The sequence below is a fragment of the Heloderma suspectum genome, chromosome 3, assembly GCF_057233095.1.
Source record: "Heloderma suspectum isolate Gila_16-S chromosome 3, 16-S_ref, whole genome shotgun sequence".
Classification (NCBI taxonomy): domain Eukaryota; kingdom Metazoa; phylum Chordata; class Lepidosauria; order Squamata; family Helodermatidae; genus Heloderma; species Heloderma suspectum.
The window spans coordinates 52,698,787-52,725,911 of NC_139460.1; positions in this window are offsets into that span (position 1 = coordinate 52,698,787).

Below are 27,125 nucleotides of genomic sequence, written 5' to 3' on the forward strand. Positions count from 1 at the left end.
AAAAAACCCATGATAGGCTACGTAACGATTAACGTAGCCTATCACGGCTAGATTTCCAAAGTCAGCCATGATAGTCTACGTTAATCGTTACGTAGCCTATCACAGGGTTTGTTTGTTTTTAAACACTTTACTTTGTAATGGCGACGGCGGCAGCCGGTCGAAAGACCGGCTGCCGCCCCCGCCCCCGACGAAAGGCCGACGAACCGCCACCGGGACCCGCCGCTGGGAGGGACATTCGCCAAAGGTAAGTCCCATCCCGGGGGGTGGCGGGGAGGTGGTGGAGAATTTCACTGCCGATTTTGGGGGGCCGAATGCGTTGGCGCTTGGCCCCCCGAAGATTCGGGGAGAAATTCTCCCGTAAATACTTACGTTGCCTATCATGGCAGCCTGGCTGGATGGCGGCCACCAGTTGTATCTACAGCAGCCCGTCCGCGGCCGGAAATCCGGCTGCGGGAGGCCCTGGCTGGCTAGTGGGTGCCCACTGCGCTATTTGCGTTCCCCTTTTTTTCGCCGTAATAGCCTACTTAAATACTTACGTAGCCTATCACAGCTGCAAGGACGCCAATGGTGGCTGCACCAGCCCAGCCGCGGCTGGCCAGGAGACCAGCCACCAGAGCCGCCGCTGCCGGAACCACTGCCGCCACCAAATCTGCCTTTCCGTCCTGGAGGAAGTTCCGCAGGGGGCACAGGGGCAGGAGGCTGTTCCGCCACGGATTCCAGGGGGGGGGATTCTAAAGAATCCTGCCTCACTGGAATCCATGGTGGAATTTTTTGCCATCCATACAGGACGCAAATGGCAGCCGCTACGGTGGCCACCATTTGCGTCCGCAGCAGCCGGCTGTGGCCGGAAGTCCAGCTGCGGATGGCCCTGGCCAGCTGCTCTGCAGAGCCGCCGCAGAGCAGAGCTGGCTCAGGGAGGATTCGGGGGGAGGGACGGAGTGCTTCCCCCCCCCCACGAATCCAAGATGAGAAAAGGTAAGTGACTTTCGTACATCCCTACTTGCGTTGGCGTTTTCGTGGCAGAGAAAACTTCAAAATCCAGTGCAGAAACACAACAGAATGAACTTAAACCAAATTTAGGAAAAATGAGAAGCTGGGAGAAATTGAGTTTGAAAGATTCACCCACCCCTAAGGTGGAAAGAGATGGGAACAGAAGAAATGGCTTTATGAGGCCAAGAAGTGCCCCTTTCCCTTTCCCATTGCTTATCTCACCCTGTTGTAGGGGTGGACAAAAGTCACTTACCTGTCCTCGAAGCTTTTTGCGGTGGGGGGGAGGCGCTTCGCTGCTCCCCCCACAAAGTTCAGGCTGGGGGGGGAGGCTTCCCGCCTCGCCCGGCCGAAATTCAGGCCAGGGGGGAGGCTTCCCGCCTTGCCCGGCCGAAATTCAGGCTGGGGAGGAGGCGCCTCGCCTCGCCCGGCTGCAAACGCAAAAGTCGAACTTATTTGGTCGCTGTAGTCTACGTAAATCTTTACGTAGACTACGGCGAAAATAAGGGCAACGCTATTTGCGTAGACTACAGCGACCAAATAAGGAACGGGAATGGCGGCTCCCTATGGGGGCCGCCATTATCCGTATGTGCTTTTTTTTTTAAAGTCACCCGTGATAGGCTACGTGACGACTGATGTAGCCTATCACGGCTGACTTTGCAAATCTAGCCGTGATAGGCTACGTTAATCATCACGTAGCCTATCACGGGGGCGTTTTTGTTTTTTTTTCTTTGATTGGAATGGCGGCGGACGAACAGCTGCCGAACTGCCGCCCCGGACGAACACCCGCTGAACTGCCGGCCGGACCCGCTGCCGGGAGGGACATTCGCCAAAGGTAAGGGTGCGGGGGGCGGGTGGGTGCGCAGAATTTCTCCCCAAAACTTGTTCGGGGGGCCGAACACGTTGGCGCTCGGCCCCCCAAAGTTTCGGGGAGAAATTCTCCGCCATCCCTACCCTGTTGCCCTCTAAAGAGCAGATCCTTTGGGAGTATGGATCAGTCTATTTCCAGTGCATGATGTGATACATCCTTTCTGTTCCTTTTCTGCATCAATCTGCAGATTTTTTAAAAATTAAAACACACACACATATATTCACATTAATTCTGGATGTTTTTTCTCTCTCATAAAATACTTATTTGTATATCCATTTTTTCCTATAATATGCATTTATCTTTGCATTCTAATGAAAATTTGGCATTTAATACCCTATTTGGCATGTGTGTGTTTTTTTTAGCTGAGACTTGTATCACAAAATACAGAGAAGCGCAGAAACTGAAGTTATTTGTGTTCTGATCCATATATTAATCTACGTGTGGATCAGGTTGGTTACTTAAAATGCAGGCAAAACAAAATCCTCAAGCATCTCTACCCTATTCTGCTTTAAACTAGGGATGGTGGAGAATTTCTCCCCGAAACTTCGGGGGGCCGAGCGCCAACGTGTTCGGCCCCCCGAACAAGTTTCAGGGAAAAATCCTCCACCCCCCCCGCCCCCCGCACCCCCCCCGGGACGCGACTTACCTTCACCAAATGTCCCTCCCGGTGGCTGGTCCGGCCGGCGGTTTGGCGGGTGTTCGAGCGAGGCGGGAGCGGCAGCCGGTCTTTTGACCGGCTGCCGCCGCCGCCATTACAATGAAAGAAAAAAAAAAAACACCCCCTGATAGGCTACGTGACGATTCACATAGCCTATCATGGCTAGATTTGCAAACTATCACGGGTGACTTTGAAAAAAAAAAAAAAAGAGTGTACGGATAATGGCGGCCCCCATAGGGAGCCGCCATTCCCGTTCCTTATTTGGTCGCTGTAGTCTACGTAAATGTTTACGTAGGCTACGGCGAAAATAAGGGCAACGCTATTTGCGTTGCCCTTATTTTCGCCGTAGTCTACGTAAACATTTACGTAGACTACAGCGACTAAATAGGGAACGCGAATGGCGGCTCCCTATGGGGGCTGCCATTCGCGTACACGCTTTTTTTTTTTTTAAAGTCACCTATGATAGGCTACGTGACGATTCACGTAGCCTATCACGGCTGACTTTGCAGAACTAGCTGTGATAGGCTACGTGAATCGTCACGTAGCCTATCAGGGGGCGTTTTTTTTTGTTTTTTTTACTTTCGCGTTCCCAGCTGGACGAGGCGAGGCGCCTCCTCCCTGGCGTGAATTTCGGCCGAGTGAGGCGGGAAGCCTCCCCCCCGGCCTGAATTTCGGCCGGGCGAGGCGGGAAGCCTCCCCCCCTGGCCTGAACTTCGCGGGGGGAGCATCGAAGCGCCTCCCCCCCACCGCGAACGGCCTTCGACGACAGGTAAGTGACTTTCCTCCACCCCTACTTTAAACCCATACATGATAGTCGAGTGCAGCAGAGAGGACAGCTTTGCCCATTTAGCAGTATAATGGCCTGGGAATCCCAGGTATCCTGTGCAATGGATAGCAAGCTTTGCTAACTTCTCTAGTAGCCAGGCAGCAATTAGGGATGTGTGTAGAAGCAAAACTTAAGTTCATCCAAGTTCTCCAGATGCCACTTCAAAGCTCGTGCTGGCGCTGCCTATCTCATGTTTGTATCAGATTGCTAATGTTGGCTCCCCCCCCGCCGCCGCTTTTCACAGGAGTATTTTTATTTTTATGCACATTTTTCCAAATGTATGCATCAATTGTGCACATCTTTTAAATGTATGCAGATTTGTTTTTGGATCCACAGATCACATTTCCAGCTCGGAAATGTACGGACTTCGACTGCAGATTGCATCCGAGTCTGTGTTCAGTCCTGAAGGTGTGAAATGGGTAAACCCTGATCAAAACCAACCTGAAACAAATTTCTCATGCATCCCCCAAAATGATAGAAAATGAAACTGACAGATTTGCTCATCCCAGCCTAGGTTATGTCCACAAAACCCACTGCTGGTAGCATACACATAAGGCTCCAGAGTCTCGGTGGGTTGGATCCAGATTTAGTCATGCTTATAGTAGACCACAGAGCCAGTGGGACTGGGACTCAGGAGATCCATATTCTAGTCCCAACTAGACCATGAAGCTCACTGGGTGACGTTGGGCCAATCACTGTCTGGCTGTCAGCCTAACCTACCTCACAGCATTGTTGTGAGGATCAAAAGGAGAGGAGGGGGACCACGCAAGCCGCCTTGGGTTCCTTGCAAGAGGGAAAAGGTGGGATATAAATGTAATAATAACAGAGCAAAAATAAAACATGCATGAGAAACTTCTAAAAAGCAATTGAATCTCTTGAAAAAGTTGGTCAAGTTGCGCATGCATTGTGCTGACTAATGCACAATTTGAAGGGGACATACTTTGAAGCAAGATGTGAAATTCCCCCATTTCTGCCCATCATAAGGATATTCATGCGCACAGTGTAAGGCACACATGCCTGGTTTTGAAAGGATGGCATATATAAGTGTGTGCATTTGGGAGGGGAGGAACTGTATATTGAAAGGAGGAAAAAATTCATGAGGCAATGTTCACCTTGTTACCTAATTTGAATTTTAATAGACAAACTCTTACAACAGTGGCAGTCTGGAAGGAAGCAATGATTGAAAAGAGCCAAAGAGGATATTACCAGACAATTACCATACAATTTAAAATGCATATTCCATTGTTCCTCTATAGGGTTTCATAAGCTCCTCACCGACTGTGGAGGGGTTATAGCTATGAACCATGATCAGAACAGAGCAAGCACAACGGTGCTCCCCCCACCCCCAAAAGCTAGTTTAATGAGGCATTGGATTGCAAATGGAAAAGTTCCCTTGTTGACTGTTCCATATCAACAAATTAAATTTATCTTCACTAAGTAGGCACATGTTGAAAGCCTTTGGAATCTGCAGACATACAAATCCTGGTGAGTGCATGAATGGAAAGATGGGAGGGGGAAGGAAGGAGAGAGGGAAAAACTTGACTTTCGGCTTGGAGGGCGGGGAGAGAAGTGTCTGTCTCATAGCTTTGGTAAATATCCCCATATTGCAAAGTTGTGGGTATAACATTTAGAAAGCTTTTTAAATGCCTTCTGCAAATGGTGGATACATTCCCATGGATATTTCTTGACGCTGAGGCACTGGTGTCAACGCAATTCTATAAAAGTGTATGACAAAGCCTGATTTTTTTTAAAAAATGTGTGGTCTCGGCCTCCCCTCCTCCCCTCAATAACCTTTTAACAGATATTGGCAGTTGGATCAGAAGGTACAATAATATTCTGTCCTGAACAGTCCAGAGGTGGCTAAGAGAAGCAGGCTTCTTGCACTTGGGAAGAAAGGGAAACAACCTTTCACTTTCTCTGCAAGGAACCAAGGCAGCATATAATCTCCATCCAAGTTCTGATTAAAAACCCCTGATGAATAAAGCATTGATTTGTTTCGCAGTGTATTGGTTCTGTGGCTAACAGGGTTGCCTTTTTTTTTTTTTAGAAATGCCATTTAGAGTGCTCTTGAGAAAGGGTCTTGCCTAACCCCAGATCTTTAATATCCCAAGCTCAGTTCTTTATTGCAGCCTGTCTGCCAGATGTCTGACTTGATTGTTTCTCAGGTTCATTTGGTATAAACTGCAGGGAGAGGGGGAAAATGGTGTTTTGCAAGTCTTGGTTGTGTTGTGAACACTGAATTGACTTAAAAGAGAAAACAGCTGCCAGTGCAGTCTTTGTGTTGTGCAAAGGAAGTAGATAAAAGAATATCCTGTCACTTGAAGGGCACCATTTCTTTAAAAAGTGTGTTGGGTTATCTTATCTCTCTTTTTTTTTTCAGTTTCCTATATGCTTCTGACTACTGAGCCTGTGCATTATAGCATGCCCAAGTCATTATATTCTACTGTGAGCTGGAGAACATTGCTTCTACATGAAATTCTGAAGTAGACTCCCTAAGATAATATAGGAGTATCAACACGATGAAAGAAATGATTAGACATGAAACAACAACAGATTCTCCATCCTCTGGCAATTGAATAGGATGAGGCTTTCAAGTAGGGATGTGCAAATTAGCAAAATCCATGCTTGTTGAGGGGCTCTGAATTTCACCTCAAAGCTCGTTCCATCTCATGTCCGTATCAGACTGCTAGCTTTGTGTTTTCTCTTTTTGCATAAAAAGTGTGCATTTTTGTGTGCATTTTTCCAAATGTACATATCAATTGTGTACATTTTTAAATGTACACACATTTCTCCCATTGATTGAACTGTGTTGGTGCACATTTTTCAAAAGTTTGCTTTTTCATGCAATTTTTTCAAAGGCATATATTTTTCTAACAGTTTATCTTTGTTTTGCAAACTTCATTGCATTGGGGTCTGCATTTGGTTTCTGCTCAGTTTCTGGGGATGTCAGCAGTCCTTGGGAGAAAAAATGTTCAATGGGGATAATTCTGAAGAAAGTGAATTACTGAACCATGGCTTCAGTTCTCAGTTCCTATGAGCAGTAAGAACAAAATGTTAAGTGTTCCATCTGCCACCCACACTGCATTTTGAATTGTTTTCATTTTGGGCTTAATTTTCTTCTAAGGAATAAACTGACCATCCTGATTTTTCATGAACCACAAAGGAGATCTTTAGAACGGAAATTCTAATTCTTAAAATAATGTGGGTTTGGATTAAATCTCATGGTAGAAGAAAACTGGTTTCCCAAGCATAGCTTGAAAATGTTTACTTGCTAAAGCATGGATACTGAAACTTTCAAATATGGAAAGGATGTAAGTGCTTTTGGCAAAATGTCACTTGACAAAAGAAATACATTAACCATAGCCTTTGTGAAACCTACATTACAGCATTTGACAAAATGGGCTTTGAGGCATAGCACATAATATTCTGTCTCTTAATGGTCAGTGGTCTGAATAAACTGCAAAAGATTAGGGAGCCCAGGTAAAAATGATTTAAAAATCCAAGATTTTAGCCTTGCAGTTCCTGAATATGTTATATTCAGAAAGAACACCCCTCATAACTCAACAGAACTGCATTCCAGATTAGTGGTGGCATTGCACAGTGGCTTTGGTACATGCATCTTTTCAGCTTCTCCTGCCCAGGTAATAATAAATATGTATCTTTATAGGTCTTTGGGCACTGTACCCACACTATGAATGATTACTGTATCCCTAGGTATTGTGGCAGCATATTAGGCCTTCGAAGTGTATATATATTTTAAAACAAACCTACATTTTGAACTTTTCTGTAAAAAAGTAAAGACTGGCTGTCCAGGTAGGGTTTGCTCCTTTGTGATCTGAATGTAATAATTTTGTAATAATTTTAATGGGAATGAAATCCCCCCCCCCGAATTAGCAAACAATGTAAACCCAAGAAGGATGGGGCTGGTGCCACATTTGAACCGCTTCCCCTGCAAAGTGCCATCTGCAAAGTGCCCCCCCCGAACACCAGTGCCCCCCAAAGTCTTAATAGTGGTGATGGGCAACATTGGCGGTCAGCAGCAGCAGTGCAGTGGCTGGCACCCGCCATTTTAAATTCCACAGTCCCTGCCAGAAGTATGGATGGTGTGGGCACCCAATTCTGTCCAGGAACCAGTGGACCCCCCTCTCCCTGCCCACACACCCGTGCCCTGCTCGCTGAGTCCCTGCCCCAGCTCATCACCCCCTGCCTCTGCCTGTGCTTGGCAAGACCCCTGCCATGTCTGCCGGAATTCGCGGAGTGGCTCGCCAGCTTTCAAAAGGACACGCTAGGCTAATGGCAGCTGCCATTAACCTATTGCGGGAGAATTACAGCCATAAATGGTGTATTTTACAACATTTGCAGCCATGAAGCACTTACTTCAACATAAGCTGCAGCCATTTACCGAAATATTTATGTAAAAGTAAGTGCTTTATGGCTACAAATGGCATAACATATACCATTTATAGCTGTGATTTTCCTGTGATAGGATAATCACGGTCACCATTAGCCTATTGCCGCTTTTAGAAAGCTGGAGATAGAGATGGATGAACTCACCTCCATCCGTGGTCTCCAGGTGCTCAATGAGTTGCCACCGCCACCTGTGCACACTTGCCATGCTGTGCGAGCCCCTGGATGCCTCAGCAAGTGCTTGGTGAGGGGTCACCCATCCCCTTAGCAAGCCACCATATTGTATAAAAATGGCAACTCAGGTTTCTCCACAAAATGAATTTGTGGCTGTAAAGCGCCCATTTACACAAGATCACAGGCATAAATGCTCCATTTACACCTGTAATGTTGGGTAAATGGCCCCTTTATGACCACCATTTGCACAACATTATTTTTACAGAGAAACCTGAGCTGACATTTTTAAGCAAAATGGTGGCTTGCTAAGGGAATGGGTGGCCTCTGGGTGCTTGACGTCTCCTGTGTGAGCACCTGGAGAATGGGTCTGGTAAATGGCAGTGGCTCAGTGAGTAGGGTCCAGGGGGCTGAGTAGGGTGGGGGGAGTCCGCTGGACTCCACCCCACTCTCGGACTCCCATGACATCCCTAGCTGGAGAGCTACCCGTGGGAACTCTTGTGGACATGGAGGTCAGTGCAGCTGGTCCAATGTAGATTCCAGAGGTCAGGTTCTTCGCAATCCAGCCTTATTTGTGTCTGCAGCAGATTTCTCCAGTATCCCTAATCCCGAGTTGCCTCCAGCCTCCTTCCCCCTCCAAGAGCACCCTTGCTAGACAGGCCAAAAAACCCGTCTAGTGAAAATTGCCAAAGACTGAGAAGAGGGAGGCGAAGATTGCCTCCACTGCTCCCCAGCTTAAGCCCAGCAGGGCAAATGAATATCAGAAGGCTCTGAGTTCAGAGGATTCCAATTAGTGAGGGTGCAATTGATAGGACTGCACCCTAAATAAAGGAACATTATAGTAGACTTCCCCAAACTGGGTCACTCCAGATTTTTTCACCACAAGTCTTATCACCCCTGGACATTGCCCATGCTTGTTTGGGCTGATGGGAGTTATAGTCCAAAACATCTGGAGGTACCCAGCTTGGGAAAAGCTGCTTCACAGGATAGAGAACTACAGACAGGGTACCAAAGTTCAGCACCGCTCCAATAATTATGAGACTTTTCTCCAATCAAATACCTTTTTAAAAATGTTGTTCCTCTTTGGACTTCGTTTTTCTGGGTTACTTCTTGCTGTTCTTTAACTGCTTGCCTCACTTAGCTCCATCACAGGATGGAGAAAAATGGCAATTGAAAGAAGATGGTATCAGAAGCAAGAGTGTCTCAGAATGTTCTGGAATAACCCATCAACCATAATCTCTTACTTGAATTCTTTTGCTTCCAGCCTGATGGGCACCTGAAAGTGTTTGGCAGGATTTATAGTCTGAAATCAATATCTTTTCCTCACAGTCTATTTCTCTGTTCCCTGGACCTTTTATTTGAAATTCTCATTAAAGAACCAAACCACTCATATGCACATAGCAAGTGATATAAAGGGCTTCTCTACTTTTAGGATCACTGTTCTCACCAAAGCTTTACATAAATGCAGGTATTGTATGTTCTGCCAGTTTATCAGCTGTGATGTATACCATGATTTTTAGGATGAAGTACAACTAGAGAATATGGTAGGAGATCTGTGATCAGATCTCCTGTGGTGTTTTGTTTTTTTAAGCTAAATACTGTGCTAGCCCCCCCCTCCAAACTTGGGACCATGGTGCTATAGGAGTTGTTGTCCCAAGCTGAATTGCCCCCAGGAGCAGTATAGGCAATCTCCAGGGACTCCTCTCCCACAATGCCTGGGTCTAAGGAAGGACCCCCTCAGAGCCAGACATTGAGACCTGGCTGGCTACTTTTTCCAGCCAATGCAGCTCTTCAGAGCCAGCCCACCCACACACCAACTTGCTGTCAGACAATCCTCAGACCAAACCGGGGGGGGGGGATGCTCTGGAGAGCCCCAGTGTCCACTCTCCCCACTGTGGCTGGGCATTGCCACAAAAGGAGAGCAGAGCCGTAGGGCTCTTTGCAGGACTCGCTGAAGAGCTGCCAGGTTGGAGGCAGCTTCAGAGAGCCCCATCTGCTCCACTCTCCCACTGTTGGACATGCCTCAGTGGAAGAACAGCCAGTAGGTCTCTCTGAATACCATACCGATGATACCATCAGCCCACTACCTGATGGCATCGCCCACCTGGCAGCACCACTCTATTTTGCGTATAAGTCTATGGGCACATGCAATCAGCAGGATGTGCCCATAGACTTATACGCAAAATAGAGCAGAGAATCTTACGTATAAGCCTATGGGCACATAGACTTTTCATGACTCTATTTGCGTATAAGTCTATGGGCACATTCCCCCCCCCCCAGATCACATTTTTTTAAAAAAAGGACAGTTTTTTTTTTAAAGGCAATCGGCAGGGACAGGGAGGAGGCAAACGGGTCTGGCTGGCAGGAGGGAAGGTAAGCACCCCCACGCCAGTTCTACCCCCCCCCGGAATCCGAGTGGAGCAGAACTGCTCTGGAGGATTCCGGAGGGGAGGAACGGATTACCTCCCCTCCCCCATGGATTCCCCACCGGAACAGACGGTGGGGAATCCGTACACCCCTAAAAAAAAGGAAGTTTTAAAGATGTGCATATTCAAATATGCACAGTTTGGAGCTGGGAAAGCTAAATAAGCACAATATTAGAGGTATAATCCCTCTAATATTGGGCTTATTTAGCTTTCCCAGCTCCAAACTGCGCATATTTGAATATGCGCATTTTTTTAACTTCCTGTTTTTCCTAGAAAGCAAAGGTGCGAAAATAGCGGTGCTCACCAAACAGGTTCGCAGTGAGTGCTTGGTAATTCACTGAACTTGTGGGTGGCTCCAGCACAGGTTTGGGGGGGAGGAAGCGAGCAGGTTTGGGGGGGGATGCTGCTTCGGCAAGTGCACGGAGAACCCAACTAGGGTGAGTTCTTACATCCCTAGTGTAGGATTCCAGCCATCAAGCCTTGTTCAACTGGGAGGAGCAGTAGAAGAGAGAAAGCTATTCCACCATCTTGATTCAAATATTTCCCTTTTTCTTTATCAAGCCTGATAAGGGAGTGCTCTGACCTTAAAAACCACAGGAGCAAAGCTCAAGTGGTTTGGTCATGTTGTTGTAATTCTAAGGCAGATGCCACAACAGGTCTAATTCTTTATGTATTAAATATCAACAGACAGAACACTTCCCCTTTTCTCCAGAATTTCACCATAATTTGGAGTTCAAACAGCTGTAGATGACAGGTACTGAAAAAAAGTTGAAAAATAGAAAGTTTAGAATGCTGTTAGTAAATGTTTTATTTTTCCCCCAGCAACATCTTTGGGTAAAAATGAGATTGGTGAAGCTCAGACCTGAGGCAGTATTTAGCTAAAGTTCTTTCTGTTTCTGATTTCCCCACTCCTCCAAACACACATACAGCATCAACCTCTGTATTCTTTCATTTCCACATCTCCTCCTTCATCTGTTACTACTTCTATGCACATAAAGATTCTATCTATCTATCCATCCATCCATCCATCCATCATCAGTGTCTGATAATTACTAAAGCAATAACCATGATATAATACATGTTCAAATGAAAGAAAATTACTTTTCAAAAACTTGCCTATAATCATTATTCAAACTCTGAGGAACAGTCACATTTACTGATAAATTCCAATTTTGCCACTTTTTACCACAAACTCTTTGATTTTTCTTTTCCTTGTTCTTATTCTGCTTTTGTTGAAGCATTTTGACCTTCAGGTCTAAATGGTATTTTAGAAGATCAAAACTATTTCCCCCTTTTATGTTTCCATTTTAATAATATGTCATTTGTGTCTCTTCATTTCCTCCTAGATTTCTGATGGCCATGATCCTAAGCCTGGGCCAACTTTCCACTACAACCAGCCAGGATAGGGGCATGACGACTACCCGTTATTTGTTACAAAGGCAGTTAGGCTTTGCTGAACCCAAGGATAAGTTATTACAGAGTGTGGGAAATATCTGCAGCCTGAACTGACCTCAGCTTTCTGAATCTTTCATCTGAAAGTTTTATCTTTAAAAGTCACATATACATACAGGCAGCAAGTGGCATGAAAAACCTCAATATTGTATAGTTCAGAGTGATTGTAAAGCTGTTCCTTTGAAGTATAAGAGCAGCAGATTGTGCTGGAAGTGCTGGGGATGATGAATGTTGAGTTTTAAGAGGACCCACTGTGTAATGGAGGGATGCCTAGGCAATTACATTTTCTGATGTAAGCCTGGAGCCAGGAGATTCCAGATGTGTGTTCTGTGCAGTCCACAAAGTAGTTTTTTTTACAAGATATAGAAGCGACAGTTTCTCACCATGGTGAAGCCTTTCTCAGTCTTTAGCAAATGAAACATCTTGTGGATGGTGGCAAATGCTTTTAGCTTAGGGCTTTCTAAACCTTTTGAAATGAAATTAAAAACAATGGCCAGGATCCAAAAAACTATGGAACTAGTTCTGTGAGCTCAGGGGTACTTTATATTTGTTTTTTGTTTGTTTCCATTCTGCATGGAAATTTTCTTTTGAAACAGAGTCATTTTAAAACCAGTTCGTAGTATTATACAGGGAACAACATTTTACTTACTTATTTATTCATTCATTCATTCATTCATTCATTCAAACATTTTTATACCAATCTTCATTGGATCAGATTTCAAGGCAGTGTACAATGCAACAGTAACATCAATATCATAAGAGGCAGTGGATAAAACCACAAAAACAATACTGAGGCATTCTATACATTTTTAAATACCTAAGTAAATAAATAGGTAAATAAATCTGTTGAAAGAATCATAAAATAAGTACCTGGTACACCTCCTAGGAAGGGCATTTCAAAACTGGGCCGCCACGCCACCACTGAAATGTCCCTCTCCTTTTTAGTTCTGTTGCTTTAAATACGTTAGGGTATTTTAAATCTCTGTATTGCTGGTAGGTTTTATTTTGGTTTGTATTTTTATATTGTAATTTTAAACTTTTACATTTTATGTTGTATTTTATTCTGCATTTTGTGGTTTTAATGCTTGTGAACTGCCCAGAGATCTTTGGGTATTGGGTGGTACAGGAAAAAAAAAGTAATAAATAAATAAATAAATAAATATTTGTTTCATAGCATACATACAGTAAGGAAGGAGCAAGGCCTTAGCAGATCTGAATAGGGATGCTGGAGAAATTTGAGACAAACTAAAATGAGCTCGGATTTCTAAGAATCCGACCTGTGGAATCCGCTGTGGAGCAACCCCCTCAGGCCACGCAGAGCCCCTGGACTTTTTCAGATGATTTTTTTACTTTCCCGAAATTTATAAAGTCATAGGAAAATATGTAAGTTTCTGCTGAGGAAACATTGAATGGAATGCGGGACAATACACTAAATGTTATGTACTAAGGTAAATTATGTAAATAGGTAAATACTTATGTAATTATTTGCATATTTTTCCTCATGAGAAAAAAAATGCATCCGTCTGTGGGTGGACAATTGAACAAAAGTCACCTGCCAATCCGTGAAACACAGACAGAGCAGATTTTACACAGTTCGTACATCCCTAGTTCTGAAGACATGGGCAGACTGATATGACAGAGATGCTCCTTCAGTCCACTTGGCCAATAAAAGCCCATACATAAGACTAGGGATTGACAAATATGTCAATTACAGTTTCTATTAGTTTCTCATTTTTCCAGTCTTAACTTCAGTTTGTCTTGAGCTTTGAGAATTTCTCCAGTCATATGTTTGGTTCATCCTGAACTTTGAGATTATTTTTTTAATATTTGCATGGAAATCCATAAGCATTTTTGTGCACTTTTCTTTTAATATAGTTGTTATTGTAGGCATTTTTGCCTAATATACACATCATTTGCAAGTAATTTTAATAATGTTAAAACTGTCTAGGGGACATAGGATTGCTTCCTTAATCTTTCATCTGTTGCTTGGTTATTAATTTTACTGCTGACTCCTGAATGTTTTCAGTGTCATTTGCCAGTGGGATATAAAATTTTTGAATGTTATTTCCCCTAATATAGCATCTTTGTATGCCCTTTTTATTGGAGAACCCCACTGTAAAATTTGGAGAAGTGAACATTTTGACGCATAACAGAGTTTTGATTTGCATAGTGATTCAAAAGTGCATAATTAGGTAGGCACACATTAAAAGAACCTTCTTTGAAGTGGGCTCCCATCTGTGGAAAGCCCCATACATTGGCCTCTTCTGCATCTCATGCACATATACCCATGGTATACAGTGCCATTGGTGTAGGATAGGGATGTCATGAGTGCAGTTCGGGAATTCATCGAGCAACTCCTGCCCACAACCCCCGAACTGCACCTGCCGAGACGCTGTCCTTGTTCGCCCCCCACTCGTGCCCACTCACGCTCCAAAGTACTCACTGTGAACCCTTTCGGTGAGCGCCGCCATTTTCACGCCTTTGCTTTCTAGGAAAAACAGGAAGTTTTAAAATATGCATTTTTTTAACTTCCTGTTTTTCCTAGAAAGCAAAGGTGTCACCAAATGGGTTTGTGGTGGTGGGGGGAACAAGCAGGGACGCTGCTTTGGCGAGTGCATGGATAACTGAACTAGGGTGAGTTCTTAGAACCCTAGTGTAGGATTCCAGCCATCAAGCCTTGTTCAGCTGGGAGGAGCAGTAGAAAAGAGAAAACTATTCCGGCATCTTGATTCAAATCTTTCCCTTCTTTCTTTATCAAGCCTGATAAGGAGTACCTCTTTAATTCCTCTTTAAGCAGGCATTTAGGGTGCAGTCCTATGGGATCTGCCCTAGCTATTTGTAAGCCTCCGAACTCAGAGGTTTAGAAGTATCTTATGCAGAGCAAGAGGAGCATTGCTCCTCCTCCCACTCTGCATTTTAGTTAGGTGGGCAATTTTGCCCATCTAGCGGAGGCTTCAGGGAGGGGGAGGGAAGGATGTTGGGGACAGCTATCAATACCTCCTCACTCCACATCCCCAGGCTCCTCCCCTCCCCCAGAAACACCCTCTTTCACCTCCTATGAACTCATGTTTATGAGGTTGTAGCAGTGCTGGCTGCGAGAGGGAGGGAGACGGAGTGTGGTTTCCTGCCTCAGAGCCCTATCTCTGAGCTTGGATCTAGGAAACTGAAATATTCTATGTCCCCCAGACACTGTCTAGGGGACATAGGATTGCTCCCTTAATCTTTCATCTGTTGCTTGATTTATTAATGTTACTTCTGACTCCTCAGTGTTTTCAGTGTCATTTGCCAGTCGGATGATATAAAAATCTAATGAATAAATACAATAAAGGAAAAAAACCTGAATAAATTTCTCCCCTACATAAGACTAAAATATTTTTTAGATTCTAATCAATGATTGATAAACAACAACCCACAATTGTGTTCCACTGCATGTTAGGTGCATGTGTGTGAGAGAGTGTTGTTAGGGTTGTATGTATGAGAATCTCATATCTATTTGCAGAACATTTGAACAAGCCCCATTTGCAACCCTGAATGTGAATGTGCAGGCATTTTCAGAGAAAATGTTCATACATTTCCAACATTGTGAGCCTATTTGAAAAATGTGCAGTTTTTAAAGTGCATTTTTCAAAAAGGATGCATTTTCACACTTGAATGAAGGGGGGAAAGTGCACATTTTGGGTATGCACTTTAAAAAAATGTATAGCTTTTCCAATCGAAAATGCACATTTTTCCTGTTAAAAATAAAAATAAAATCAGAGGCTCATGTGGAAACAAATGAGGAGAACTGAGCTTTGAACAGGAATTCGATGAACCTCAGTCAACTCAGACGTCACATGTTCACCCATCCCTAGTGTTCATACATCATATGATACATGCATGCTTACTATGTGTGTGTGTGTGTGTGTATACATACACACACAGACACACACACACACATATACACACACATACATACACCCCCCACACATACATACATATACACATATATGTCCATTTATAATTTTAGAGAAGACTCAGTAAGAAGTGAGTCACATAGAAAGGCTCCAAATGTGACCAATGTTTATGTCTGGACTAATTCATATAAATTGTTTATTTTAGCTCAGAGTATGATGCCTTCCAAAGCATGATTAAGTGCCTTGATAAAGTAAAATCCTTTAAATATATGTATTTATTTTGCAAACATTCATTTGGTGCTGAACCTTGGCTAGCAAGATCAGGATGAAGAATCTGGAAGTTTGGAAATGCAATGAAAAAGGAATGATTGCTAATAAGAGGCATGTATTGTGATGACATAACCAGAATGGCAATTAGGCAGCCCTTGTGGGTGTGTAAAGAGGTTCCTTAAATACACGTTTTTAGTCATAATTCAGGTATGTGAAAATGATGGTTGCTGCAGCTGTGAATAATTGCTGTTCCTTAGCTTAGAAGTGAAATGTCTTGAAGAGTGTTCCACACTGAGTACAGCTCCCACTCAGGTACTTTTCATTTCAATGGGACTTGTGTGGATACAGAGATCTGTGGGATGTAACCAAAAATCTTGTGTGTGTGTGTGTGTGTGTGTGTACTCAACTTCTGCTTATTAGCATGGGCTTTGAAAACTTTTAAGAGAAGTTTTGGTTCAGCATTAAATCTCCAGACATGATGGCAGCAGGCCCTGCACAAATTGGATGCACAGAATTAGGTCACCGTGAGATTCCTATAAAGCAGAGGGTGGAATTGTAGCTCAGTGGCAGAGCCCCTGCTTTGCATGTAGAAGGTCCTACGTAGCCATGTTCAATCCCCCGTATCTCCAGTCCAGGTAGGGCTAGGAAAGAACTCTCCCTGAAATCCTGGAGAGCAACAGCTAGTCAGTGTCAGCAATATACTGGGTTTATGGACCAATGGTCTGTCTCAGTATAAGGCAGCATCCTATGTTCCTAGGGTAGGGGTAATTTAGAGTGCAGCATGGGCGAATCCTTCCTTTGTCTCCCAGACCCTGCTTTTTTTCTCCTCCCAGTGAGACTCCAAGAATAGAAATAACCTCACCTTGTTTAGAAGCTAGAAGCACTTATTGTGCCAGGGGGACCAGAGGCAAGGGCCTATCCATGCTGCACATTAAATAGCTCCCACTCCACTTTATAGAATCCCAGTTATGCACAGGTTGTACTGCCCTAATGGCTGGTTTACCTCTCAGCCTCTGTTCTTGGAGAGTTCCTGGACTGTTGCTACAGTTACATGAAGTCTAGGAGATGGGGGAACCAATTAGATCTGGGGAGAGTTAAGCCCTATTCAGGCATTCCTATTATGTGTTTATTAAACACACAAGGAAGGGGAGTGCCCTAGCCCTCCCTCCCTCCATCGTCACTCTCGCCACCCTCTACATGCATATTTAGCATTCTGGATTGTGGAGAGCCCCCACAGATAAGGGAGGCACTCCTCCTCACAAAGTCACCTTCTACATGTAGAGGGTGATGAGAACAATGATCAAATGCCCTCCTCCCTTCCATCATGTGTTGAATAAACACACAACAGGAATTCCTGACTAGGGCTTTAGATGAAAAGGTAATGCATGGGAATGATGCCCTCTGCTCACTTAACTGACAAGCCAGGATAGTTTCTGGAAATGTCTGGCTATTAAATAGTGGGTAGGGTGGCCAGATGCCTTATTTTACATAGGACAGTCCTCAATTTGGAAAGCTGGCAGAGGACAGCCCTGTATTTTAAGATGTCCTCCATTTGATGGACAGTCCAGTCCAAGCCTGGTTTAAAGTCAAAGAACGATGAGAACAGGGTCCTTGAAGTTGCCCATCCACAGTTGGTCACCTGGCTGGTCTTCTCCACTGTGGTAAGATATATTGTATTATTATTTCTACATTTGCACCTATATTGATAGATTTACCTATGCAAATCGGTGTCCTCTATTGCCCTTTTTTTTAGCGATTCAGTCCCTCTTTTGGGCTAATATGTAAATAGCCACTCTAGCAGCTGGCTGTGTCCATCAGAAAAATACAGAAGCATCTCCTGGCTCCCTAAATTCAGGGGCTTCTTCACCTTCTAAGATGTTCCACATTCTGAAGATGAACATCTTTTTGAAGTAACATAAGATATGTTTATTTGTGATTTTGTTTGGGTGGCTGAGTGAGGCTTTGACAAGATTGTAGTTATTATCTTTGTAAAAAATAAAAAGGTTCTCCCAAAAGTCTTGCAGTAGAAATTAACAAAGAAAGAACATTGTCAAAACAACAGCCAACAATATTATAACATTTTCCAAGATGCACATCAAACAGCAGGACAGAAATCGGTAGCGTGAAAACAGCACACATTTATGCATGTCTACTCAGATGTAAACTCTCTAGAATTCAGTGGGGCTTTATTCCCAGGTAGGTGTGGATAGGATAAAGCCTAAATGACTTTATGAAGTGATTTAGCCCAATTTTGAATATTTATTTATTAATTACATTTATGTCTTGCCTTTCTTCTTCTTCCATGGTGGAATTTAACATGTTGTATGTCATGTTCCTGAGCGGACTACCATCCAGGCCCTGAGCAGGCCCAAACCAGGTTAGCTTCAGTAAGGTTACTGCATGGTGCACCTTCAGACCATTCCCTAGGACTCCTTTTCATCTAAGGATTATCTATCTATCTATCTATCTATCTATCTATCTATCTATCTATCTATCATCTTGATTATAATGGCTACCCTCCTAAAAACATGTACAATCAGAATGACTGATGGCTTCTGAAGTAGTTTAGCAAGTTTGTCCTGGGGCATATGTGGACATACATTTGTCTTGGGGTATATGCAGACATACATAATTTTAGTGGTCACCCTTGATGAAACTTTGCTCATTGCGTTTTGGGAAGATATATAATTTCCCTGCATTTCCTCCTGCTTGAAGACATGCCTATACACAGACTTACATTCCCCTCCTTATAGGCTGTAAGATGCTACTTTTACCTATTTGAAGTCAAGAGGTACTTGCTTTTAAAATCCTCTGTAATTTCTTTGTCTATGGCAGAAGACATTTTATCAAGGAAATAATGGCACTGACTATCTACATTCTGGTGCTTGAAATCATGTGTAAGTTAATATGTTACTATTAAAGCAGAGTATAAAACACAGGGTGCCCATGATGATTTAGCTGGCCAGCCCAACCCTACCATTAGCCAGATGGAGGTGGCTGTCTCAGGTGGTAGATGTTGGGAGGTGGGCATGTGCAGCACTGAGGTGTTGGAGGACAGACTCTGGGACATACACAGCCTGTTTTGCACACCCTAAACTAGCTTGCTGTCCTTAGGTGTGGTCAAGGATACTGTCCCATCAACGGTGTTGAAACAAGATTCAACTATTATAGTTGGTTTCTTCATGTGAAATGGGAGGAGGTGCTGTTGTATCCTGTGCCTCAGGCAGCAAAATATTTTGGGCCTTCCCTGCTAGCTGGTGTAGAATGTGGTGGGCTGTCTCTTAACATGTAGGGATGTACGAAAGTTCCGCCACGGATCTCAGGGAGGCCGAATGCCAGCGCATTCGGCCCGCTAAAATCGGTGGCGGAACGGCCCGCCTCCCCGCCCCCCCTGGGACAAGACTTACCTTGGGCAGATCTTCCTGGCGGCGGCTCTGGCGGCCAGGCGGCTGTTTGGCAGCGGTGGCGGTGGCGGCTGCGGCGACCGGTCTTCCAACCGATTGCCGCCGCTGCCATTTCCAGGTTAAAAAAAACAAACAAACGTGATAGGCTACATAAAGATTTATGTAGCCTATCACGGCTAGATTTTTAAAAAACACTGTGATAGGCTACGTAAATCTTTACGTAGCCTATCATGGCTGACTTAAAACAAACAAACAAACACGCGATTTCTTTATTTTAGCACGTCTTAATCTACATAAACATTTACGTAGACTAAGACGGCGGAAATAAGGGGAACGCAAATAGCATAGATGCTACGCTATTTGCGTTCCCCTTATTTTTGCCATCTTAGTCTACGTAAATGTTTACGTAGACTAAGACGTGCCAAAAAAAAAGAACACAAAAGGCGGCGGCCATGGCCGCCGCCATTTGCGTACGCGCATTTTTTTTTTAATAAATCAGCCGTGATAGGCTATGTAAACATTTACGTAGCCTATCACAGCTGACTGCAGGGACGCAAACGGCGGTGGCTACGGCCGCAGCCACTTGCGTCCCTGCTAGGGATGTACGAAAGTCACTTACCTGGTCTCGCAGCTTGCTTCGCGGTGGGGGGGAGGCACTTCGCTTCTCCCCCCGAAGTTCAGGCCGGGGGGGGAGGCTTCCCGCCTCGCCTGGCTGAAATTCAGGCCGGGGGGAGGCTTCCCGCCTTGCCCGGCCGAAATTCAGGCTGGAGAGAAGCGCCCCGTCTCCCCTGCCGCGAACTTCAAAAGAAAAAAAAAGCAAAAAAAAAAGCCCCGTGATAGGCTACGTAACGATTTACGTAGCCTATCATGGCTAGATCTGCAAAGTCAGCCTGATAGGCTACATTAATCATCACGTAGCCTATCACGGGTGACTTTGAAAAAAAAAAAAAGCGCGTACGCAAATGGCGGCCCCCATAGGGAGCCGCCATTCACATTCCTTATTTGGTCCCTGTAGTCTACGTAAAGATTTACGTAGACTACGGCGAAAATAAGGGCAACGCTATTTGCCGGGAGCGACATTCGTGAAAGGTAAGTCCCATTCCGGGGGGGGTGCTGGGGTGGTGGTGGAGAATTTCTCCCCGAACCTTTGGAGGACCGAATGCGTTGGCACTCAGCCCCCCGAAGTTTCAGGGAGAAATTCTCCCCCATCCTAGTCCCTGCTAGCCAGCGGCCGGATGTCCGGCTGCTGGCAGAGCCGGCTGGCGGCTCCGCAGAATCACTGCAGAGCACAGCCGGCTGGCCGGCCAGCTGGCTGTCTGCTACGCTATTTGCGTTCCCCTTATTTTCACCGTCTTAGTCTACGTAAATCTTGACGTAGACTAAGACGTGCCAAAATAAGGAATGCAAATGGTGGTGGCCGTGGCCTCCGCCATTTGCATACGCGCGTGTTTTTTTGTTTTTTTTTTAAGTCAGCTGTGATAGGCTACGTGAACATTTATGTAGCCTATCACTTTAAAAAAAAAAAACGTAGCCGTGATAGGCTACGTAAATCTTTACGTAGCCTATCTTGTTTTTTTTTTCTTTTTTTAACTGGAAATGGCGGCGGCGGCAGCCAGTCGGAAGACCAGCCGCCACCGCACCGCCGCTGGAGCTGCCACCGGAGCCACCGCCACCAGGAAGATCCGCCCCAGGTATGTCTCGTCCCGGGGGGGTGGGCGGGGGCAAACTGTTCTGTCACCGATTTCGGGGGGCCAGATGCGCTGGCATTCGGCCTCCCTGAGATCCGTGGTGGAAATCTCTGACATCCCTAGTATTAACATTCAAATAGGGATGGGGGAGAATTTCTCCCCGAAACTTTGGGTGGCTGAGTGCCAACGTGTTCGGCCCCCCGAAGTAGTTTCGTGGAGAAATTCTCTGCACCCCCCCGCCCCCTGCACTCCCCCTGGGACGGGACTTACCTTTCCCGAATGTCCCTCCTGGCAGCGGGTCCTGGCGGCGGTTCCTCAGGTCTTCGATAGGGGCAGAGGAGGCAGCCGGTCTTTCGACCGGCTGCCGCTGCCACCATTCCAATAAAAAACAAACAAACACGCCCCCGTGATAGGCTACGTGACGATTAACGTAGCCTATCATGGCTAGATTTGCAAAGTCAGCCGTGATAGGCTATGTAAATCATCAGGTAGCCTATCACGGGTGACTTAAAAAAAAAAAAAGCACGTATGGCTAATGGCGGCCCCCATAGGGAGCCGCTATTCGCGTTCCTTATTTGGTCACTGTAGTCTACGTAAAGATTACATAGACTACGGCGAAAATAAGGGCAACGCTATTTGTGACGATTAACGTAGCCTATCACGGCTGACTTTGCAGATCTAGTCGTGATAGGCTATGTTAATCGTCACGTAGCGTATCACGGGGGCGTTTTTTTGTTTTTTAACTTTTTATTTCGCGGCCGGGTAAGGCGAGGCGCCTCCTCCCTGGCCTGAATTTCGGCCGGGCGAGGCGGGAAGCCTCCCCCCCGGCCTGAATTTCGGGGGGAGCAGCAAAGCACCTCCCCCCCACCGTGAAGCAAGCTGCAAGACCAGGTAAGTGGCTTTCGTGCACCCCTACATTCAAAGCCCTTAATGGCTTGGGGCCAGGTTATCTGAAGGATCGCCTCCTCCCATATGTGCCAGCCCAGACCTTAAGATCATCCTTGGCAGTCCTTCTTTGTGAGCACCTGCCAAAGGAAGTGAGGCAGGTGGCTACTAGGAGGAGGGCCTTTTCTGCTGTGGCACCCCGGCTGTGGAATGAGCTCCCTAGTGAGGCTCGCCTGGCACCTACATTGTATTCCTTCTGGTGCCAGGTGAAGACCTCTTTATTCTTCCAGGCATTTTAGCATTTTAGCTTTCTAGACCTTTAGATTTGCTGTTTTAAATCTGTATTTTAAATCTCTGCATTACTGCCAGGTTTTATTCTGGTTTTGTTGTGGTTATATTGTTATACTGTGGTTTTAATGCGTGTATATTTTTTTGCTGTGTGCTTTTTGGTTTTAATTTTTATGAACCACCCAGAGACCTTCAGCTATTGGGTGGTACAGAAATGAAATGAAATGAATAAATAATACATAAATAAATAGTCATAATGGCTATATATTACCTCCAGTACAGGAGACAGTATGCCTCTGACTACCAATTGCTGGAGGACAGAAGCAGAAGGGTACTGTTTCACTCATATCCTACTTGTGGGCTTCCCATATGTATGGATGCACCTGGTTGGCCACTGTGGAAACAAAATGTTGGACTTTGGTCTGTTCCAGCAGGGATGTTCTTATGTTCTTAATAAGCCAGGAAGATTTTTTTTTAAATCCACAACCTATATTTCCAAGGGACAACATCGTAGTCTCCAAGCATATTCAGAAATCCCCATTGCAGAGTGAGGGACATTATGTCCCAGCTTAACTGATAAGAATTGTACCTTGTCCGTTGACTCAGGGAAATAGACAACTACATGTCTTGAAGTTCACATTGGCAATGCAGAAACAGCTTTGGCTGCCACTTTTCTATCCTGCTCACTCCTACAACTGGATACATTTGTAAAAGAGACAGAAAGTTGCAGGAAGTGGGGGATAAACTGTCAGATGAGAGCACTAGTGAAAGCAGCGAGTTGGGCCTGGCTTGTAGTCTGTGAATTGTGGAGTTCCTTCCCATTACTAATAGGGATGATTTGTTAACTATGAAACACCATGTACAAATATTCATATCTGAAGTCCAATATTAAAATTAAGAAGCTTGAATTTTCAAGCAACATTGTTGTAAGCATGGGTGTCTTTGGTGGGAGAAAAGTGTGTAAAGAAAATTGCACACTGGATGGGGAAAACAGGGAGGAGATACCCAACTATCCATAGAACTATCCAAGCTACATACAATGTCAAAAATAATGAAATGTTGAAAGCGCGCCTAATTTTAATCCACTAAAAGATTTATTATGAACACAGGCAATGAGAGAAGAAATGTAACCTTTAATGAGTAACAACAGAGGTTATGTAGATGAATGTTAACATAAAGACTGAATTATTTATGCGTTGCCCATGGTAACGGAATTCACATTGTTAACATTTCTTTGTGTTTCACATGTAGACAGGAAATCAAACTATAGCTTCAGACTGGCTTTGATTAAAAATCAACAGTTTCTTCTGTGTATCACCTTTCTATTATCTTTTGATGGAAGATATTGCCCATCTCAGGAGCTCTGTGTCTACACTGAGCCAGTGTGGCGTAGTGGCTAGAGTGTTGGACTGGGAGCTGGGAGATCTGGGTTCTAGTCCCCACTCAGCCATGGAAGCTCACTGGGTGACTTTGGGCCAGTCACAGACTCTCAGCCCAACCTACCTCACAGGGTTGTTGTTGTGAGGATAAAAGGGAGAGGAGGAGGATCATGTAAGCCGCCTTGGGTTCCTTGCAAGAGGAAAAAAGGCGGGGTATAAATGCAATAAATAAATAAATAAATAAATAAATACCTACACAGGGGGAGATCAAATTTTTTAAGATCTGTAATCAGGAAACGCATGGAATCAGCGGGAATGAGACTTGGGGAAACATTACGAGAGCAACCTTATGACCTCTAGACAGCAACTTAAGGGCCTTTGGATACAGCAGATCTCTCTAAACAAGGATGGAGACAGAGCTCTGACCCTAGAGGAAGAGAGCTGTGGATCTAGTCCCTCCCACCCACTGTGGAAAACTCTGTGGCCACTCTCCCTTGGACCTCAGGAAGGCAGGAAATGGGTACGTTGAGGGTGAGCCAGTGAGTGGGGAGGGGAGAGGCCATGGATCCACTGGATAGTATCCATCCAATGTTAGGCCTACTTAGAGCAGACCTATTGAAATGAATGGGACTTAAGTTAGTCATGACTAACCCAAGTCCCATTCATTTCAATAAGTCTACTGTAAGTAAGACCCACAGTGATATTATCTACTGAATTCAATGGCTTCTCAGTAGGGATGGCGGAGAATTTCTCCCCAAAACTTCGGGGGGCCGAACGCCAATGTGTTCGGCCCCCCGAACAAGTTTCGGGGAGAAATCCTCCGCCCCCCCGCCCCCCGCCCCCCCCCCCGGGACGGGACTTACCTTCGCCGAATGTCCCTCCCGGCGGCGGGTCCGGCCGGCGGTTCGTCGGGTGTTCGTGCGGGGCGGGAGCGGCAGCTGGTCTTTTGACCGGCTGCCACCGCCGCCATTCCAATGAAAGAAAAAAAAAAGCCCCCTGATAGGCTACGTGATGATTAACATAGCCTATCACGGCTAGATTTGCAAAGTCAGCTGTGATAGGCTACGTCAATCGTCACGTAGCCTATCACGGGTGACTTTAAAAAAAAAAGAAAAAAAAAGCGCGTACGGATAATGGCGGCCCCCATAGGGAGCCGCCATTCCCATTCCTTATTTGGTCATTGTAGTCTACGTAAACCTTTACGTAGACTACAACGACCAAATAAGGAATGGGAATGGCGGCTCCCTATGGGGGCCGCCATTATCCGTACGTGCTTTTTTTTTTTTTTTAAGTCACCCGTGATAGGGTACGTGACGATTGACGTAGCCTATCACGGCTGACTTTGCAAATCTAGCCGTGATAGGCTACGTTAATCGTCACGTAGCCTATCAGGGGGCGTTTTTTTTTAAAAAAATCTTTCGAGCTCGTGGCCGGGCAAGGCGGGAAGCCTCCCCCCGGCCTGAATTTCGGCCGGGGTGAGGCGGGAATCCTCCCCCCCGGCCTGAATTTCGGCCGGGGCGAGGCGGGAAGCCTCCCCCCCCAGCCTGAACTTCGCGGGGGGAGCAGCGAAGCGCCTCCCCCCCACCGCGAATAAGCTTTGAGGACAGGTAAGGGACTTTTGTCCACCCCTACTTCTCAGCCCTCGTCCCCACTCCCAGCAGAAAGGAAGAGTTAGTTGGGCTTGGAGTAGGGATGTACGAAAGCCACTTACCTGTGTTTCTGTTTCTGGCCACGGAGTTTGTGGCATTTTCTGGCCGCGGAGGGCTCTGGGTAAAAAAACAACCGTGTACGCAAATGGCGGCGGCTACGGCCACCGCCATTTGCGTTCCTTATTTTTGCCCTCTTAATCTACGTAAATATTTTCGTAGACTATGATGGCGAAAATCAAGGGGAACACAAATAGCATAGCGGGCGCTATTTGTGTCCCTTTTTGATTCCCTGTTTTAACCTACGTAAATATTTACGTAGGCTAAAACGGGGAATCAAAAAGGGACACAAATAGCGCCTGCTACACTATTTGCGTTCCCCTTGATTTTCGCCGTCATAGTCTACGTAAATATTTACGTAGATTAAGAGGACAAAAATAAGGGACGCGCATGGCGGCGGCCATAGCCGCCGCCATTTGCGTACGGGTTGTTTTTTTTTAACCCACCCAGCCATTATAGGCTACGTAAAGATTTACGTAGCCTATCACGTTGTGTATTTTTTAAAAAACCTAGTCATGATAGGCTACGTAAATCTTTACGTAGCCTATCACATCTTTCTTTTTCTTTCTTTTTTTTTTTTTTACCAGAGTGGAAATGGTGGTGGTGGCAGCCGGTCGGAAGCCGGGCTGCCGCCGGAGCCACCGCTGGAGCCGCTGCTGGAGCCGCCGCCAGAGCCGCCGCCAGAGCCGCCACCGGAGCCACCGCCGGAGCTGCCGCCACCTGGAAGATCTGCCCCAGGTAAGTCTCGTCCCAGGGGGGTTCTGCGGGGGGGCGGGGGGCAGGCCGTTCCGTCACAGAGTTCTGGGGGCGGAATGCACTGGCATTTGGCCTCACCGTGATCCGTGGCAGAATTCTCTGCCATCCCTAGCTTTGAGGCCTGTCTAACATGAATAGCATTATTGGAGGATGGGGAAGCAAAAATATCCTCAATTTCTCTTCCTGCCATGCCACAAAGAGCCTGACAGGGCTTACGATGGACAGAGGGCTCTGACTTCAAAGCCCTCCAGCATTCAGGCTAGATGCCCTGAGGACTTCACTCTAAAGGTTCAACAATCCAGCCCTATGTCACCACAGATTATATTCTGCCTCCCTCCATAATAGTAATCCTATTTTAGACCAGCCATCATAAACTTGATGCCCTCCACATGTTTTGTACTATAAATCTCAGGGTTTCTGGCCATTGGCCATGCTGGATAGGGATTATGGAAGTTGACAACATCTGGAGAGTATGAGGTAACAGAAGGCTATCTCAGATAATAGTTGGACTTAGTGAGAGAACTTTGTGAAGCCTCCTGCTGCTGCCTTTTCCAAACTAAACTGTATTTTTAAACCCTTTATAGTTGTCTCAATGCAAGGCAATGCTCGTGTAAAGGTTTGCAAATGTAATGGTCAGTCACTCGCTATGACAGAGCTTTATATCCTGACCTTGAGGGCTTTTCTCCTGTGGATGTTTGAAATATCCCCCCCCCCTTTAAATGTGTTTTCCTTTCCTTTCAGATTCTTTTATCCTTACAAAGCAAAAAGAAAGAGAGAGATTAGGAGAAGATGTTTGTTTACCTTGAGTGATCTTTTAATGGGAGCACTCCAGATTAACCTGTTCCTATTTTTGCTTGATGTTGGTACCTTGCAATTGTTAAGGAACAGAAAGGTTATGTGTGGAAGGAGGAAGGTAGAGTTCTCTCCCTCAGGCCTACAGTCCCAAAGCATGCTACCAATCTTATAAAAATATGTTTTTCATGAATACGGAGCACAGGTCTGGCATTGAGCACAGGTCTGAGCACAGGTCTGGCATTACGCATCTGGCATTATGCATT